The following is a 21,187-nucleotide window of genomic DNA, read 5'->3' on the forward strand; positions in this document are numbered from 1 at the left end:
TGGATGTGTTCAGGGGACTTTAATACGGATGCAAATTCAACTATTGGTTTTACTAGAGCGAACAGATGGCGTCATGCCAGGCTGTAACTGACTAGTGATGTTTGGGTCACACTCACACAAGTTCCATACATGTGAGGACCACAACCCTAATAACAACAATCCTAAAAACCAACTGGAGCTGAAATGATTAGATGATTAATTAATTAGTAGACAGAATGTTTGAGTAATTTATCAGCAAAAATATGGTCCCTTTTCTGGTTGCAACTTCTCCAATGAGAGGATTTGCTGCTTTTCAATGATTTATATAAATGTAAACTGAATGTCTTTGGGTCGTCCTAGCTGTTGGTCAGGCAAAACTTTTGAAGACATTACCGTTGACTCCGGGACTGAACATTTATCACTATTTTCTGAAGATCAGATAATCAGTTTTTTATTTCAGAAAATAATCAACAGATTAAAAATATCTTCCCGCTCCAAAAATGTCCAAAATATTGCTCCTGAGCTGAAGTACATAAGCACACAAACACACATAATAAAAAAAAACAACATATGTGATAAAAAAGAAAACATATGTGAGGTTTTGATGATATTGATATGTATTGAGAATAGGAACTGACTGCACTCTGTGACCTATATCATTGGGTGACATCCACACAGCGAAACACACACTTGGAGACACATTTGTAGTGGAAATAATTAGCAGAGTATGTAAAGACAGACCACACAGTGAGTACACACCTCCACCAAGGCGGCACAAGATTTGTAGTTTTAATAAACTCCACAATAAACTAAAGACATATGTTAATGAGTTTTGAGATATCCTGCTGAAAAACAAACAGAAACAAACAGACATAGTCTTAAACATAACATCTCTGTTGGAGATAACCACTGGGTGGAAATAGACAGAGACAAAAAAAAAAAAAACTTCTTATGAAATTCTCTGGAAACGAAGGAAATGAACTGAATGGCAGACGGAGAGATCAAACATATTTCCAGAGAGCCTTATCATCCAATCATATCAGATCACATTAACCAACAGGAGAGGAAATCGCTTCACAAATCTGGAGCCCTGAGTCACAAAGTTTATCACTCAGAGGACCACCATCAGAGGTCTGTCCTGTCTAAAACCTGCCACTAAATTAATGGTGAGACACATTTTGCTGCACTGTAGAATGAACATTTAAGTTATTGTGTTGTGGACAAAAAATAACTTATCAAACTTGAGTTTGATGTTTATTTTAGTCTGAAATATGTCCATATAGTTTAGGTTTTGACTGTTAAACAAAATGTTCAGTCATCCAAACCAAATCACATTAAAATTCTATAATGCACAGTGAAATGCTCATGGAGAATGATCCTGCCCTAAAAAAATAACATTATTACATAATTACTGAGTAATTTTAATGGTCAATGGCCATCTAATTCCTGCTTTAGCATTTAGCACTCAAGTAACAAAACAATTCTCATAGAAACAATATGTTTTTTTGTTGTTTGGATGCAAGAATAATACAGTATGTTATCTGCTTTTGCCAGCTTCAGTCTAAACATATTGACAATAGCCTTTACTGAGCCACAGAAGGAGGATGTGAGACATGAGCATCTGTGAGCATCTGTGAACAATATCTGAAGATCATTCATTCTTCAGCCTCTCAGAGTTAGATGCAGCCTAATTAACTAGGAAGTGAAACTTACCCAATTAGTTTCTAATGTTAATTATCATTAATATTTTTAATTGTATTATTAATTATGCAGTTTTAGTCAGCTGAGAATGTGATTTTGAGACCTTTCATTGAGACAAACAAAAGAAAAAAGCTTTTGCTCAGCGGCTAAAAGGGAACTCCAGCAAATGTATACATCAGTCTGCTTACAGATGTTGGGAAGTACAACTGCATATATGAAAAAGAGGTTGTATAAAGCCTTAAGTTATGTTTAGTTTAGTTTAGTTTAGTTTATTTGTTTAGCACGTTTGGTACAAGTCCAGAACAATGCAAGGAGGGAACGAAGCCAGACTAGGCTTGTACAGAGTTCCACTCCTTTTCCCATATTAAGTCACGAGATATGCAGACTAAGCCTTAAGTTATAAAGCCTCAACTGACACCACATGAGTCAGAACTCTGGGGATGTGGAGTTAAAACTTTACCAGAGCTCTTTAGCACACTGCTCATCTATGCTGGGGCTCCAGGCTACATTAGGTGCTTCTAGCAGAACACACTTGAAACGCCAACCTGAGTTGTTGGCAGACGTGTTGCATTGAGTGTAATGTCGAAGGAAGGTTTTGACAAGAAAGAACAATGTGTGAAAAAATAATAACACGAAATCTCTGCTTTTGCTGCATCAATTTTGATGCTATACTGTCCATTGTGATTTAGATTATGTTATAGGAATGCAATGCTCTTTTAAAATAAATGGAAAAACATGAATAATCTAATAGTAATAGTTTAATTATATTATTTTGGCAACCAAGGCAGTAACCTCTATAAGTTGGATAAAGATAGGATCTTTTTTTTTGGATGAATGGATGGATGGAACTCACTTTCTTTCAGTTAGTAAACTTCAATTAAAATAGTTGTGTTTAATCTGAGGTTCTTATTTCCTAGTTCCCATTTGAGGTTGAGAAAGTGAACAATGTCACAAGTGAGTATGAATGAGTATGAGTGCATTCTCTTCTTTGGAAAATATACATGATTTAATAGCATTGCTTATTGCAATTAAATAAAAAATCTCTGAAAATGGGAAACATTTTTTGATCATATTTTACATATTTATTCTGTTTTCAATTTTCAGAAACAGGATTTTTACCATTCCAATGATTTATAATTTTAAGAAAGATGGACATTCTTCACCATTGATGCTCCTCCAACATCTAGCCCTCTATTATCGTCTACTCATCCATATCCTTCTTCTTTTTGTGTCAGTCAATCAGATTACTCCGCTTTTCATCTTTCCACAGCAACCTGCTGACCTGACCATATAATTTTACATTTCCTTACACCAGCAGGGAGTCCTATAGTTCTAATGCTTCAGAGTCAAGCAGCATGACCGAGACATGGCACAGCTCTGGTACTTTCATGCACAACAGGTGTCAAACTGCATTAATGAGATGAGTCAAATGACATTTAGGCCATGGAAATGCTTCCTTTCTTGAGTTTCTCTGCACTGTACCGCCCTCATTCATTTTTCAACATTGTGCATTGGGCGAACACATGGCAGAACCAGTGGCCTTAAGATGACACAATAAGCTGAAGGAATAACTGATTCAATATTCACTTCATGTGGCAATGTATCTGCTATGTTAATATAACACATTTCATGCATGTTAAGTAATTTGTTATCCATCAAAATGTCATGAATGAACTTAAAGCACATGCAGGGCTACATTTAAAGGTACAATGTGTAAGATATAGCCAGAATCTGCAAAACCTTCCAAAGATTAATTAACACATTTAAACTGAATGTGAAGTAATAATGACTATGTATTTAGCTGCAGACACATCTACTGAATTTCAGGATTTCTCTTTTTGATAAACCAAACACTGCACAAATAAAAAAGACCACAAGCATTAATTTCCTGTCAACATAAAGTGTTGATAGAAAATTAACCCCTAAGGCTGTTAATACCGATCAAATACTTTTCAATAAAAATATCCAAAGGGAGAACATGAAAGCTGGATTCTGCAAATACTGAAGGATGCACAAACAAACACACACACACACACACACCTCTAAGATTTAAAGTCATTAGCTATATTAGCAAGATGTACAGTGTATGTGAGTGTAGTGTTTGTTGATAATGATCCAGCTGTGTGGTTTTGTCCCCCACACCATCTGCTTCCCGTCTCCCCACTTAGAGGCCCATTAAGCCTCAGTACAGAACACACTGTTGTGGGAGGTGACCTTAGCCGGGCTCTGTCAGGGGCCAATGAAATCAACCAGGACCTCTGACAGTGAGAACAGTCCCCAAACTGCGAACCTGTCCTGTGGAGGCCCCACTGGGCAAGAGTTTTCTAGACATGTAGCAGGCAGCAAAATAATTTCTATATATTTGATCGATATTTAGATTATTCACTGCACTGAACACTTTTTGTGAGTTTTGGTGGGTTAAACTAACACTGTTACAGTTTGGTTAGACACCAACTAGACAGAAGGCACTTTGGAGATTTGATTAATTTCTTGATCCTTTAGAAACATGCTGATCTGTCCCTCTAAACTTTCTTCCCTTTCTATGCAAACTATCCAGATCATTTTTTATGCTTTATTATAGTAAATAAAGCTCAGCAGGTAGTGCATGGATTACACACTGCTAGTGTTAGGGTTTAATGTCCACAATGTTTTATTATTTGCTCTAATATTACAAAACTTTACTTTAGGAGCTACAGCTGTTTATTAATGGTTGTCGGAGTTTGAAGATGAATTAGCTACAGTCTGAATTCATGCATGAAGCATGTATGGGTAGGTGTTATTTTATAACTTTTGCTTGAATTGAGCAAAATGTAACCCCTCTTCTTGGTTAAACAGATTGTGAAAAGTCCCACATGGCTGACATCTATCTAATCACGTGGCTATCATAAATTGGTTAGGTTTAGGCAACAAAATGACTTGGTTAGGTTTAGGAAACTATCATGGTTTGGGTTAAAATAAGTACATTACGTAAGTCACAATAGCGTTGTCACATAATCAAACAGATACATTCTAGAGGGCAAAGACAAAAATATTTTGACGTTCAATTTGGTGGCCATGCTGGAACCTAGTCACTACAAAACACCATCTCCCCTAAAATAAAAACAGTCTTTTGATAAGCTATTAACCTACCGATTATAATTTTCCAAAGCTTTCAGTGGCATCCCACAAGCGGAGAAAACTCATCTACTTCATTTCAGTTCAGTCGAACGCATCTCACCATCTTCATCGGCGGATGGAGTTTGTTTACACTCAGTTGGTGTGAGATTTAGTAGAAAGACTGGAAAAAGCTTGTAAGTGGAAATCGATTAAAGATAAGTTTGTCAAATCGTATAAAATGACATTTAATTCAGTTCAGTTTATGAGGTAATATCTTAAAAACAGGACTACAGGGAAAGATCGGAAACCTTGAAATAATACGTGGATTCTCCTGCTCTGTTACACCTAAAGGCAAAGGGATTAACTTTGCTAATTTCCATTCGGGGTCAGAGGGTAAATGCGTGTTCCTAGTTTAAATATTATCTCCACTCTAAGGGTGTTAAAGTTCATCTTTGCCAGCTTCTATCTTCATACCAGCTGTCCTACCTTGAATTCATCCCTTCTGTTTCAATTCACTCCAGTTATCTGCCTGCTCCTGTGTTCTGAGAGCTTCTCTAAACAAACCCTCATTACTCATAACTTTCCCCTTTGCTATGTTTTAAGGAGCAACCCAAATTAGCCTTTAGACATCTGGACAGACTTGATATTGAGTTCCCTTCCAAGTGCAGCCACAGTGCAATGACTTTGTTTGGTTTTCTTTTGACAATGGTAATCAAATTTGCCTGCCTGTTGGTGAGCGGCAATACAGCTGCCAACTGCGTGCATCTCCATATTTCAATGTGAGAGTGGAGTCCCTGTGACTCAAGGTCAGTGAGGGAGAACCAACATCATTCTGGCAGGGAAAACGGCGTTCTCCTGTGCCCACGAGATGATGACACACTTCTGCACCTCTTGATGAATTTACCAATTTCATTTAAATGCTAATTTGAGTTGGATGGCAGTCTTGGGGCTCTTCTTTCTCAGTACCAAGATGGATGCCTTTACTTTAGTTGTTAGTATTTAGCCAAGCTACTGTTCGTCCACATAACTGTTCCAATATTGCTCAGCTAATCCAGGCAGTCACAACCAACAACACCCAATTTGCTAAACTGATAATAATGAACCTCCTGTGGTCTCTGGGTACACATCCAAGAACACTGTGCAGCTAAGATAGTCTGTTTACTCTCCAGTGATGAAATCCACCAAGGCAATCTTCATTTGCATGCCCAATATGCTGTTCCAGGTTCATTAAGGTATCGATCCAGGACTCGGTATTATGCCTTGAATCATTCATGTGTGATGTAATGGTGGAGAGAGTGGCAAAAAACAGGGACAAAGGCAGTAAGAGAATTAAAGAAACTGACAAGGAAAAAAGATAAGCAGTAAAGGCAGGGAAATGAGTGGAGAAAGAAACACAGATGATAAATATTAAAGGAGATATTTAGAGAACTGCTAAGAATTAAAAAAGAACAAAAGGAAGAGACAGAAATACCTTGCAGAGAGGTATTTGACTCTGTGTCTCATCATGTTATTGATTCCTAATATCAGCGCTGGATGATATTTCATGGGCATTTGCCCTGCTAAATGTCAGTATGGTCTCAGTTCAAGGCCTCTGACTGAAAATAAATCATATAAAAGAAAATGAAAGAGCAGAGGAAAGAATCATAAAAGCCACTAGGTAAAGGTGAATTCTTTCATTCTGTCGGTGGGGTTTTTTGTTTGTTTGCTTGTTAACTGAATCTTAATTTCTTTCCTCTCAATTAAGGTAAAATGTTACTCACCGGCTTCGTAGCTGGGATCTGCAGATGTGGCAACACCACACGACACAGCTTTACAACAGTCCTACATGTAAATCAACCAGTTGAATTCACAAGTTTAATCCAATCAATCCATGAACCTGCATGACATGAAACCAAAAGAGAGTGCGCCTGAAACGTCTGAGTGTCCTTTGCTCTGTGAAACTGCATGTGCAGACACGGTAGGTCAAAGATAAATCAGGAAGTAGCTCCGTGGGATCAAATGTTTGGATGTTTGAAGACCGAAAGTTTGGGTCTTCATTTTCACTTCCTTAAAAGTGATTTCACAAGTTGATAACATTTTTTAATTATCCCCAAAGTTATGTCCCTCCCTTAATGTGCTGTTTCAGCAGGAAATGTTCAAAGCAAGCAGGCTGGATTCTCTCAAAATACTACTTTGTATTGACTTTACATATTTGCACATGTACAGTAACTGATTAGTGCAATATATCATTCACTTTTTGCACCACTGCACAGACTACATCTAGTCTTAATTAAAGCAACAATATGCATGTCAGCTATAGGCTTTGTTGAGTTATGTCAAAGATTCCTGCATTGAAATGAGATAAATAAGCATGGTAAGTGTACAACCTTTTTCGTTTGAGAACACTGGACTGGTACTTGCCAATAGGTCGTTTTGGGACATTTTATAGACTGACAATTAATAGATTAACTGATTAGGAAAGTGGTTATCCTTGAGGAAAGAAACCCACATAAATACTTGATTATGCCAGGACACAGCCTATTGTGAGCAGAAAAAATGAGTATATATAAACGTCCGCTGGTATTTTGTTCAGATATTGGCTTGAACTGAATGTCAGACCACTCAATAACACAAGCAATCATGAGGGTTCCCCAGGAGTAGTCATCAAAAACTGACCTTTCAGTACAGACTGTCTATCTGTATGTCTGTCTTACTGTCTGTCTGTCCTGACTATGTATGTCCACAGGAACTCTTTGGGCGTCATGCTGCAGGGTGACTCAGTGAAGGTTTTCAATAACAAAAGCCATAAAAACCTGCTGGAATGTCCAAAGAGCACCTGAAGAGAAAGTGACTCAGAGCTGTAAAAACTTCCGTCACTGATGACAAACACACACACACACACACACACACACACACAGTGGCCAAATAAACTGTTCATACGCAAACAAATATATAGCACCTTTAAAACATCAGCCCAAAGATATAAATGTCAGAAAGGGCCACTGCTTAAAAGCAAAGTTGGTAGAGAGTTTAATGGGGAACCGAAAAGAGGAGAAAAGAAGATAACAGATGGTGGACAAATAGGAAGTGTACTCATGATAATTTAATAGGGCACTCCTGAGAGTCTCAAATATGTAATAAGTCTCCTTAAGTTCAAATGCAAACACACGCAGAGTCACACACTCTCACACACTCACACACACACACACACACACACACACACACACACACACACACACACACAGTAAGGTATTACACTTGTGTCAGTAACCTTGTATTGTGTTCTTCCCTGAGGGCAAATGGTAAAACTTATGATATCGTTGCTGCTGATGTCAGGTCTGCAGGGGGCGCTACATTCAAAATACTGTTATAACACTATTAAAATGTATTATGTTTCTCAAATATGGACAACAACAATAACCTCAGGGTCCTTGGTAGCTTGCATTCTCATAATAATATGTGCTATTAGGCAACACCGCCATACAAATAGAAACAAAATTAATCTTCCTAATCTACACCAAAACCTAAATGTTGCCAAACACAGACTGACATCCAGGGGCCTGTACTCTGAAGCAAGATTTGACGTTAGCTAACTTCATGATCAACCCTGGGTTTTCAGTGTTACGATGGTGGTTTACTTCTTATGCTGGCTTCACACAAAACGCGATGCCAGTGTTGGGCGCAAGGCGTTTACAAACAAAGTCAATACAAAGACGCGGAGGGACGCAATTTCCTGCCGGGCAGCGGTCAACTCGAGCGTGAGATTCGCATGATGTTGTGTCGCAATAGCCTATCACCGTGCACTGTCCGGACGTCACCAACAGCTTTTCAGAGTGTCGTGTGTAGATGATAGGGACACCAGGCAGAGCGGAGGGATAGAGCCGCTGCTCACCGACAAACAGCTGCTGAGCTACACGGAGCTCTGGAGGAGAGACCCGGAGGCAGCGCTGTGACTTTGGATGAATAAAAACCCAAACCCCGCAGTCTGACTGGATTCTGCTCCGATAATGGAGCCGTTTAACGTCAGGAGGAGCTCAGATTTAATTGCTTTTATGAAATTTACTTTTTACTTTTTACTCAAACTCCATTCAGAAAACAAGCATTTAAAGTCGTTAGCTTTTAACATTGCTGACAGACCTGACAAAGCATGACTTGATATTTTTAACAAATCTGCATCGTGTTGTAGTTACTTCGGCATCAGTTTGATCCGTTTATTTCAACTAAATTACAGCAAAGTGTGTTTATTCGTGTTGTGTGTGAACACTCGTGCGAATAGGCCAGCAGTCAAACACAAGCAATCAAAGCGATACCTTATGCTGAACGCTTAACTTGCTCCAAAGCAGGTGAGAGTAAGGATGTGCGAGTACACCCCTATCATTATCTGTAGCGGTTCAAAATAATTAAGTAATATGTATCTGTATCCATACTTGAAATGGGCGGGGCTTAACCGATATGTGGGCGGGACTAATTGGAAGTATGAAATTAGACTGGGTTAATCAGAAGTTGCTATATTTAATAGAAAACTGTTTTACAGAACAGCTTTAGAATTAAGCTTTGGAGCAATGTTTTTGATTACAATAGTAAGAGAACTTTTTTTAGTGTTCACATATTTAGAGGAAAACATATATAGTATATATTTATACTCTGATGATACTCACACTCGTAAAAAGTACATTATCTGTATTAGATACTCTTCTCAACTGAGTACTCGCTCAACCCTGGATAAGAGATCAACTCTATAAAAGCACCGCCTACTAACCAATCAATTCTCTTGGAAGATCCCACAGACTACTAGTACTACTACAACAGACTACTAAATGCTTTTGTATTGCAATATCATCCTACATAGACTCACTAAAGCACTAAAGCTTTGTACATTTAAGATGTGGCAGTAAGGCTTAGTCCACACGTGCACAGATATTTTTATAACCACAGTTTTTCCTCCTTCGTTTTTAAAAAAACCTCAGCCTGAACATGAAAATGCAAACACACACTAGCAAGCGCTGCAAACAGCATGCAAAACTGCACATAAAAAGCTGCTCTCCCACACCATTCTCTTTGTAATACTGGAGATCACAGGCTGGGTATATTGGCTAATACTTAAAGGTGTATGAATAAACACCAAACAGCCACTCCTCATGTTTTTATTACCAGAGTTTGCTTCCTGTGCGTAAGAAATAAATGGCACTGGCACAATCAGACAATGTGTTCACTGGATCTTCCGTGAGTGCCAGACTTCACCGATGCATTGGGTGTGTTACGAATATTCCAGATACAGTGTTAAGCCTCGACTGTAAAACCATGGTCACCAGTGTAAATGACTCACTTTCTATGTCCAACCATCCACCTTGACCTTCTCCCTAAAAGGTTTTGTAGAGCTAGAACATCATACTATTTCTACCTTTGCTTCTGAGAGTGGACAGTCATTATTCACATGTACACAAGAGGTCACTTAGCAGGAAAATCTAAACAGAGGTCATTTTGAGTGTTTTTCTGGTGAGGAAAACAATCAATTTTTTTGTACAACAGCTAAAATATAAATAGGTACAATGTATATTAGAGGGACCGCAATTACATATAAAGTCATTGCAAAGATAAAAGTGGACTAATGGTAACTTATTTGCCTTGGACCGAGGGGAAAAGGTGCTAGGGGTCTAAACTCAACTTCATGCTTATCCTGAGACTTTATGACTCCAATTCATGAACATACAGAGATGACAGGAGTTAATGTAAATAACATGTACACAGTCTGTAAATCAGTGGTTTGGTACAAATAAACACAGACTGCAAAACAGCTCACACAAGGGCCACTGCATTTTCATTTGTATTGCTACCGCATCATTTACAATATACGGATCCCCCTTGTCGACTAATGACTATTTTTAGTAACATTTAACCAGTCAGTTATTTTTTCAATTGATCAATTGGTCGGTCTGTCTACTACCCTAAGTTGTTGACTTCACATAGCTTGTTTAATCCAAACAACAATCCAAAACCCAAAGATATTTCATTTACAGTAATAAGCAATACACTTTAAAAAAGTTGGAAGCAGTCAATGTCTGGCATTCCTGCTTGATAAATACCCTAAACCATCAACTGATCCTAATAGTTTTGAATTAATTTCTTGGTCAAATTCACTTACTTACGTTCTGGTTCAACAGCTCCATCCTCTAAAGTTAAACCCAACCAGTAAGATTAATTCTGCCTCCAGAGCAACTGGAAGATTTGTATAACCTGAAAATCCAATAAAGACTTCAGGAAAGGTGCCCATTAAAAGTGACATTAAGTCCTATAAACACAAAGAGAACTTGCAGAGGCTGGACAGCGGGGATGACTCCACCAGAGCCGGCACGTGTCCCCCAGTCCCATTAACCTCAATGGTTGCTTCTGTTAAGCAGCATCGATAGGAGCTGTTAGAATGTAGGTCACAGACATGCCTCTACATCACTGTAGCAGCTCATTAATGACAATGGAAACTGTTACCTGTTCTCTGGTTAAACAGCCAGAGATAAGAACCGCAAAGCAGTGGAAATTCCTGCTGTGCATTCCTGCAAAAATGATAAACATCCACTCATTACCCACATAGACCAGGATCCTGGCGGTTGCACGTGTAAGAGTGTCAGTAAAAGTGTGTACATGAGGATTATACTGGGCTTTTTTAAATATATATTTCCATCATATTCCATCTAAGTTTTATTTTTCAGAAATGATTCTGTAAATTAATCTTTCAGTTAAGGTGTGATAGTGTGTCTCCTAGCTAAAAAAAACTAAATCAGGTTCAGTCAAGAAATTTAATCTGAGATGCCATTTTAGGTTCACACTACGGCCAAAATATTCCTCTTTAAGATGATGAATTGTCTTTGTTGCCAGTTTTCTGGGTTTTATTTATATATATATATATATATATATATATATATATATATATATACATACATATACATACATATATATATATATATATATATATATATATATATATATATATATATATATATATATATATATATATATATATATATATATATATATATATATATACATATATATATATATATATACATATATATATATACATATATATATATATATACATATATATATATATATACATATATATATATATATATATATATATATATACACATATACATATATATACATATATATATATATATATATATATATATATATATACATATATATACATATACAGTGTCATTTCATTAGACATCCAGCGCTTAAAATGCTGAAGGCCTCCTCCATAAAAAATGACATGTAATTATACAGAGTTTTGAATAATCTAAAGATGCTTTAGTTATAGGTTGCTTTTTTCTTGAGTTTTGTGTGCTAATTTAAAGCTGCACCCTATCGATACTGTTATATTAACACTACAAGTAAGTACTATTTCAAATGGAAGGAAGGTCAAGGAATTATCACCCGACTCTGCAGTTCACCTCAGCTCTACTCGTTTTAGCGTCTTTCAGCTCTTGCAGCAACAGCAGGCTGATTATTCTCTGTGTAACTTACCCGAAGCGTCACCCGATCATTTGTGCCTGTGCCAACACGAGGGAGGAGCGCGCGAGGCCGGCCGCCCACCCGATCGCAGGGCCCTCTGCTCCCGCCGTCACGCAGACCGCTGCAGCAACGACGGCAGAGGAAAACACAGCTGGAAGCTTTTCAAACCGCTTATCTGTCTTTACATTCTGAGCAATGTTCAAATGTTTTAACTTAAAAAAGAGAAAGCTGTGTGTGGCGTCGCTATGACGACCAGCTATATTAAAGGGTGCCATCTCTGGGTACTATCTGCAATGGAAAACGGAGCAGGCGTGTGGCGTCACCCTGGGAGGTGTATCCGGCTTTCTAAATCCACCCATGTTTCACTGGCTTTCAGTTGGGAGCCGAAAGAAAACGAAGGACATTATCCTGGAAGCTGTCTCTGTTTATCAAAATAGAAAGTTTTTCCTCAGGGTGGAGAGAGCGTTTGTCCTCTGGGGAGCAAACGTGGTCAGCAAATACCATGCAAGATTTGACAACTAGACATATAACATAAATATATGTAAATATATTTTAAAATGTATAGACTCTGCAGTTCACCTCAGCTCTACTCGTTTTAGCGTCTTTCAGCTCTTGCAGCAACAGCAGGCTGATTATTCTCTGTGTAACTGTGAGTAAACCATCTGACATTACACATCATCTGATTTATTGTTCATTTAAAGACATTGATGAATGGAGCTTTAATGCAACACTGGCATGTCCTTGATAACGCTGCACCATAAAAACACACAACTAGCTACTCTTTGGTGTTTAACATAATAAATCAGAGCTTTGATTTCCACTTTTACATTGCAGGGCATAATTTTTTGTCTAATGCAGAAGTTGTTCACCTGCCAAGTACAATAGATCCAAGAATCTGTATTGGTGACATTGCTTTGGAAAAATATATTTCCAGTGTAGTTTCCCATGACACGCCTCTTAGGGCATGACTTTACATACAATATAAATTGATAGTGTGATGTATGTTTAATCATCAGTCAGTTTCTTATTCATCTAGACATTGAAATATGTTGATGGACAAACAGATAGATTTTTTTGAGCATTACGTACCTAGTTAAGGAGAATAAATATGTGCGCATTTATTTATGCCCCTGGTCAAAGAGTATGAGGGCCTTTTCTGCCATAAACTGAACCAGCTTGGATGTTTGTAGGAAGGAACAGTCTTCAAAGTAGACCAGTCAACACCGTGGGGGGCTCAGCTAAAAATAGGATCCATTACAGTCGCTTATCACAAGTGCAGTGGCTGGGCAGGGAGGCTGATTCATTCCCTCAGGTCAGTGTTGAGACAGTGCTCACTGGTCCTTCAATCAAACGCACACTCAGCAAAGCAAAGCTAAGACATACGGATGAAACACAGATACCTCCTTAATCTGACTTTATTCTGATGTTTCTAAACAAGACAGGTTGATTCTTTGGCTGCACGCAATGAGGTTTAACACCATCAGAGAGATTACTTATGCCTCCAGAGCAGCTCTGCCTCAGAGGAAAGTTTGCATAACTACAACTCCATCCTGCCCACTTAAAGTAAATATCACCCTCGGGTGCCCTCACACTGTTATGCTCAACACATTCCAGGACATTTGCTATGATGAAATGTAATTTATCTGTTTGTTACAGACACCCTAAACCCACTTTTGTCTATTTAAACTCCATTTGTCAATTACCTACATTTTCAAGAATTCAAGAAAAGAAAACACCCAGAGAACTTGCGTCACTTTGTTGCATCAATTTTTCTGTTTTACAAGGAGGATAAAAGATCAAGTACAATGTTGACCAAATGAGGAAGTGTTACCAGACGGAAAAAAGTGGTTTGGCCCATACTTCAAAATGCGCCAGTACCGGAACAGCTCATTTACATGGCTCCATACCACTAGAGGCGAGCAAGACAATATTATGAGGGTAAATTTGGGCAAGCAGACACTTTAAGGCTCCCTTTGTCCTAGTTCAGTAGATGCTGAACCTTTTGCAGAAAGTATTTTCACACAGAAAAAAAGTAGTAATAGTAGCTCCACTATAACAGACAGACTCTTTAAATTCAATAACACATATTACAAATCAGGAAAAAAAGATCCAAACCATCCTCTTCCAAAATACAGCCATACAGGCCTTCTATGCGAGCAGCTGTTTATGACCCATATTAATGTTTATTGTTAGGCGCAAACAAAGAAAGTAGATTCACAAAACACTGCGGCAGCTCTTAGATTAGTTACATTGTCCCTTATGCCAGGAACAAACAAAAATTCACTAACGCGCTTATTTATCTAGTAAACATACACAGAAGAGGGAAGTAAAATACAGCAGTTAGCCCAACAGTAAAGTAAAGTAACAGTTACTTATGCCGTTTTTCCATTACCAGTACCAGCATAACTCACCTCGACTCGGTTTGGCGGTACTCCATTTTCCATTGCAGGTAGTACCCCGAGATAGTACCCCTCAATGTAGCTGGTCGTCATAGCAACGCCACACACAACTGCCACGACATAATGTTCAATGCGACACACACCAGCGAACCCCACACAGCTTTCTCTTGATTTAATTTAAAACATTTCAACATTACTCAGAATGTAAAGACAGATAAGCGGTGTGAAAACCTTCCAGCTCTGCCGTTGTTGCTGCAGCGGTCTGTGTGACGGTGTGAGCGGCCGGCCGGCTCCTCCTGCAGGTTGGCGCAGGCTTCCCTTACCGCCACTTGTGGAGCTCCTCAACTTCGAAAACTTTCAGACAACATTTTTGTTCTAAACTTATAAATTAAGACTAAACTTATATTTATTTTCATTTAAAAAGACCTGAGAATGAGAACGCTGTATTTACACCTTATAACCATGGCCCACAAAAATAACAGATTAAGGTCAAACAAGACAAAGACAAATTAGATAATGACAGCGGAAATTAAATCAATAAAGAAAGCATAATGTCGTGGGACACAACAGTAGATTATAGGGTATTTTACCGATACTGTACCACAACTAGATTTAATGTTAAATTTCTGTGCTTAACTGGAAAACATGTCAAAAGGCAACCCACTGGTTGGCAACAAGGCAAAACGTGGCATTTTGGTTATTTTTAGGCAATAAATTCTATTTTTAGGCTAATGTCCCATCAATGACTCGACCTTTATGTGCTTGGAGCTGAGCAGGATGATGGCTGGCAGATGTTGTTAGTGTCACTCACACTGAGTGCAGTGAGTAAGTAGGAAATGACAATTTTCTGGGAGGACAACATCCTTGTACAACCTCATTCAAATGGGATACAAATACACCACCAGCTATGTATCTGCATGTCAAACTAATAGTCTCTACGTTACAGGATGGTGAGGGATATTTTGAAGGATTCATGAATAATGAGTGTGAATTTATTTTTTTAGAAAGTTTGTGCAAAAGTGCGTCCTGTTTCTCCACAGTGCTACTAGAGGCTACTGCAAAAGGAGAAGAGATCTGATGTTGAGTCCATTTATGTAGACAGTCTTTTTCATTGTGGATTAAACTTTGTATCTCCCGAAAGGTCACATGATTTGTTTTCCAAATTATACAAATTGTAGTTGATTATAATTGATTTGCTTTTGTGAGATCCTGCAGTGTTAAAAACCTCATTCAGTAAATGACCACAAATGAAAGTACATTAATCATCAGTTACATCAGAAAATTTATGAAATGTTAAAAATTATGTAATTTATCAGCTTCTTTTTCAACTTCTCTGAATTCAGAGTACTGAATATTTCCAGCTACTCTTTTAATACTACTCTTCTTCTACTCTGCTATTAACATAACGTATGTAATTCAACACATTTAATTTATTTTGATTTCCCTACACTTTTAATATAAACAGTTTACTTATAAAAGTAGTCTCAGATAGGGCAGCACTCAGTCTAGTTTGTCTGGCAATGTTTTCCAGACAAAATGTTTTACTGCCTCAGCTGCTTTGAAAACAAGTAGTGCTATTAACAATATCATAAATAAACAGTAATAAATCCATTTACTACTTCATTGGGTTCCTCACTGAGGGGGATAAAAAACTCTAACTTTAGAACGGAAGCTGCTTCACAGGATCAAAGCAACAAAAAACGTTCCCTCCTTTCAGTTTTTTTTAAATTGTAGTGGATCTTTTTAAATTATTAATAACCAAACTGATTCTCGGGTCACAGATATTCCACTATTAAATCAGAAGGCTAATTCATCAGATAGTTGCTAATATATTAGCAGACGACAGTTTGCGCTCCCAGGGAACAGTGTGTGATGGGAACCATGTCCTCTTTCATCATTTCCTATTGGAGCTCCGCTAAAAATAAGCCCTCCCACAGACTTACTTAGTCTTGTTGATGTACAACAGGATACAGACAGGACGCTGTGGGGAAACAAGGTCTGCTGGTTGGAGTAAAAATGTGGGTGTTTGCCAGCTTTTAAAAAAGAAACTGGTATTTTAGATTATAACATGTATTTGGAAATAAATGAAACAAACCAAGCCATGGAAGTGCCTGACCTCTATATTCTTTCCTTTATGTGGATCCATCAGTGTGCTGTGATCTTACACAGGCCGAGGCAGTTGGCCACCCACCTGGATTTAGGGTTCTGCTCAAGGTTTCTAAGTGCTAAAAGGGAGTGCTTGCTCATGGCGGGAATTGTTGCAAGAGTATGGTCTAGACCTGCACTGTATAAAAAATGCAATAAGATAACTTCTGTTATGAATTAGTGGGATATTGATAAAATGAATTAAATTGTTAAGCCCCATTTAATGCTGATGTTATGTTGGAAGTTCATCTCACTGCTGCAGACCTAATGTCTTGATAAGTGAGAGTTTCAGGCCAAACAACATCTTGAGATTTCAAGCAGTGTCTTGTTTTCAGGGTGTCAGGCTCTGAGATCTTACTGGTGCCATCTTAGCCTGCCGTTATTGACTACCGAGACAGTCCTGCCAGGATAAACTGATGAGTTCTCACCAACCTCACAACCTAAAGTAAATACTCAGGCCGTTTGCAGACGGGCGTTCGTGGACTGTTGTTCAAGTGTTAGCTCCATGTTGTGCTCTCTCTCTGTCTCCCTCCCTTTCAGGGTCCTGCACAGCTGAGAGACAGGCTCTCCTGTGGTTAACTCTATCCTTGAACTGATTGGACTTCTCTCAAATCTCCCTCTGTTTCCATGTGAGAGCAGAGAGACTTTTCTGTGGGTGGTGATCTCTTAGATGAAGTGGAAGTCCAGCCGGTGCATCCAGACAAATGGACAGACAGATATGACAGATAGGCAAAGTGTACTGGTCCTGCACACAAACATCCACACTGTTCTCTTTCCTCCATCATACTTTCCTTTCATCTGTTTATTTTTTTTCTTCTTTTTTGCTACAATCTATCTGAAATCATTTGAGCTAATTAAGGGGACCAAACAGATAGAGACACAAAAATGTTCATTTTAAAGAGACAGACAATCATCTGTGATAAACTGCCACCAGATCAGTGCAGGTTGCATGACTGTGGCTGATGTAAAAAGTGCAAAGCCTTTTCTTTATTAGATCTGTGGTTCTCAACCTTTGTTGCTTGTGATCCCTTAATACAGAACAATGTCTACTTGCAAATGTTTGCAAAAAACGGCCAAAAGAGATTTAACTATTCATCAAGAAAAAAACAAATATTAGTCATAAAAGTTAACTTTTCTTTGCAGCAGAATTTAGTTTTTCTTTATTTCATCCTCTAAGGAAGGCTATTTGTGGCTGAAATGCTGCCATGCCCATGTAGATTAAAATAAGATTTGGCAGAGAGATTGCAGTGTACAGATATTTTTTTGAGAGTATTGCTACCATGCAAAGTATTCTGGAGTTCCTGATGCCCAGATCAGGAACCTCTGGTTTAGATTGTTCAGTTGCCATTATTAAGTCTTGGTGTCTTGATCCTTTAAACTGCATGTGTCAAAAAGCATAAATCAGTAATCATTTGCTGACATCTGTTTTAAAGTCTGTGGCAGTCTCACAGGCACACTGGGATTTTTAGAATTTTTTAAAGCAGATAAAAAACCTTTACAAAGAAGCAGCCTGAAAGATACACACACAAAAGCAAACAAGCCAAATCAGACTCACATCTCTGTGATAAAATATCAGTCCCTCTTTGCCTGCTCTGTTTGAAACCACTTCTCTCGTCTCTTTGCCTTCCTCTCCAGCCTCCTTCACACAGACACAGAAAAGCAAACACTTGGAAAGGCATTCTGTTCAGCAGAGCCAGAACAGTTGGGGGACTGATGAAGAATGAAGCTGGGTGGCACAGGAGTGAGCCTCTGCCAGTCTACCTGCCAGCCTCTCCAAACCAGCAGTTTGGCAAATATTCTGTATGTGCACAGCTGGATGAGTTTGTATCTGAACGTCTCGGCTGTATCAGCTCCTGAAGGAGTTCCCCCTCTACATACATCCTGCACTGATGCTGATTTGTCTGACACAGTTCTGTTTCAAACATTTACACAAGGGAATGACTTAAATCTTCACGGCCGACTTGTATCAAGTAAGTTGGATATCCAAAGGATGTTATAAATCAAAATGTCAAAAGCCAAATAGGCTATAAAGTTCAAAAAACAACTGAGCAATCATTTCAGAAAATGATTGCTCAATAACTTTTTCCCAACTTGGTAAACATCAGCATGCTCTGTGCAGAGTACATCATTTCTGGGATTCCGTTACACTTATATTAAAATCATTTCTGCAGCAATTTCTTGCTTGCATGTGTCGCTGCCAATAATCCTATCTCAACCTCTCTTATATTTTAAAAAGTATTTTACATTTTTCTTTTTTCAAATTAAAGGAGTTGTAATGTAATGTAATCATGCTGCATGTAGAGCTGAAACAACAACACTTTAAAGCCTTTTCTGACCTGACCCTATTAGCTCTGCCTTCCAATACTGTTAATAAAATTAAAATCAGTTTTATGATGTGACAACACCATGGTTAAGGTTTGGTTATGTTGAAAGAAAGATCATGTTTTGTGTTAAAATAAGTACTTTGTTAATCAAATTTCCACGTCACTGATGTGTTGTGATAATAACATTAATTAGTCTACGTAAAACTTTTCTGACATGGATTCACTATTTAGTCACTATTGAGTAATGCAGTATGACAAACAAATGTATTTCTGCATCACTGTGGGGCAAAGAAAACCAATGAAACGATTCAGATTGTTCAGTCACAGATTGTCTGTAGTGTTAGATTCAGCTGTTTTCTCGCTCATACGTGGCCGATAAATAAACAGAAAATATCAAACGGCTGAACGTTGGATGGCACCCGGTATAAAGTTACGTTACCATAACAGCAGCAGGACTGAAATTACTTTTAACATGAAGGCGATAAAAACTAAAAAATATATTTTAAAGGACTACGTGTACTCATGCTGATAATGGGCCGTGCTTGTGTGGAGACAGAAGGTAAACACGATTTGCGATGCTGTCGTCTAGACAAAGTGCTCCGGGATACTTTTGCTTCACACGTTAATGCGGCTTCACGTATGCGTGGACAGTGGTTGTGCTGCAGTGAAGCTATTTCCAATTCACAGAGCTTATGGAGCAGTACGTTGTTGATTGTCTGTCTAAAATACTCCCAAACTGAAAGATCTGAATATACTCTGGAGCAGACGCGCACACGGACAGCTGCGGACCCCTGCGGAACCCTGCGGACCCCTGCGGACGCGGAATACTTCTGTTTATACTACCTTCTGGAGTCAGCTTGGCGGACTCGTTCCACACATGCGCAGTAGACCGGTTGGTGCCCTGGTTGGCCATAAAAAGCGGAGGGCACACGGACGTCCACACAGAGCCAAAGCGTACCCCTTCTGATGAAGACTATTTCGTCACGTGGACCCTAGCGGACACGGAAAGTATAATAGATGGTCGTAGCCGTGATCTTGTAGCTGGAGCTTGTCCGTGGGAATCTTTGCTAACACCACATGCAGCGACGCTTCGACGCACGTAATTCGAGTCGACGTATTTACGTAATCGATTATGTCGACTACGGCAATGAAACGCCCCAGCCCTAGTGTCAGGAATAGAAAAACAACATTGACTGTCAGTTTGAAATGGAAAACGAACAGCGCTCTCACTGTTAAAGTCTTATGTTTTGCTGACCCATTTTATTGACTGAAATTATCAAACTTTTGTAAGGTGTTTTACTTCCTTAAACATTAAAAATGAAAGCAGTGATTTTTTGAAGAGAGAAAATGTGGTTTACAAAGCCTCACACACACACACACACACATTTATGTACTAATGGTAGCCAAGCTGTCATGCAAAGCGCTGACCTGCACATTAGGAGCTGATTTGAGGTTCCAATATGAGCATTTAGCTGACTCCTCAATGGGAAGTAAAAGGCTATGGTGGCTGTTTGGGCTATGGTATTTCTCCCTGGGCAGAAATCTGATTGAGCTTCAGCAAAATTGTATACTTCCTAATTAAAAGTTGATTTTACTACACCTGGTTCTTCATGTTTACCGGGGGAGTGGATGATTCAAACCCTGTTAGTGTCTTTCGCCTTGCAGGAATAGAAATAATCAAAGACATTCATCACAGCGCACAGAGAAGTTTATTTCATCAAGAACACCAGCAGCAAATTTAGACTCATGTAAAACTCCATACACTAACATTCCCCAGGCAGCGAAGAACATCTGCAAGGTCGTGTTATCTATTCATGAACTGCTAAAGTCCCTGATTACGCTTTCATTAAATAAAGTTACAGAAATGAAATTACAGCATGTCTATCATGAATGATAATTTATATGTTCATTATAGTTAATCTTTATTTAACATCTCCCATCAAATTTGGACATTACAGCTTGAATACAAACAGTGAGAGAGATGCAGATGAGTCCCATTTTTTTATTGCTATTTTATTCTGCACTTTGACTCAGACCACAAGAGTGAGT

The 21,187-nt window shown here is 38.5% G+C and overlaps 1 protein-coding gene across 2 annotated transcripts in view; it reads right to left on the reverse strand.

Annotated features, from left to right (window-relative positions):
• Nucleotides 1-21,187, reverse strand: part of htr4 (5-hydroxytryptamine receptor 4) — a 182,647-nt gene that overhangs the window by 141,130 nt on the left and 20,330 nt on the right. Inside the window, exon 1 of one of the 2 annotated variants that reach the window (XM_038700091.1) lies at nucleotides 6,537-6,682. The exons of the other annotated variant lie outside the window; for it this stretch is intronic. The gene's annotated coding sequence lies outside the window, so the exon portion shown is untranslated. Of the gene's footprint in view, nucleotides 1-6,536; nucleotides 6,683-21,187 lie in introns of those variants that run through there. 2 annotated transcript variants of the gene reach the window in all.

Source organism: Micropterus salmoides, unplaced genomic scaffold (assembly GCF_014851395.1).
Source record: "Micropterus salmoides isolate LMB-PRFRI ecotype aquatic unplaced genomic scaffold, ASM1485139v1 Ms_hic_scaffold_5, whole genome shotgun sequence".
In the NCBI taxonomy this organism is placed as follows: domain Eukaryota; kingdom Metazoa; phylum Chordata; class Actinopteri; order Centrarchiformes; family Centrarchidae; genus Micropterus; species Micropterus salmoides.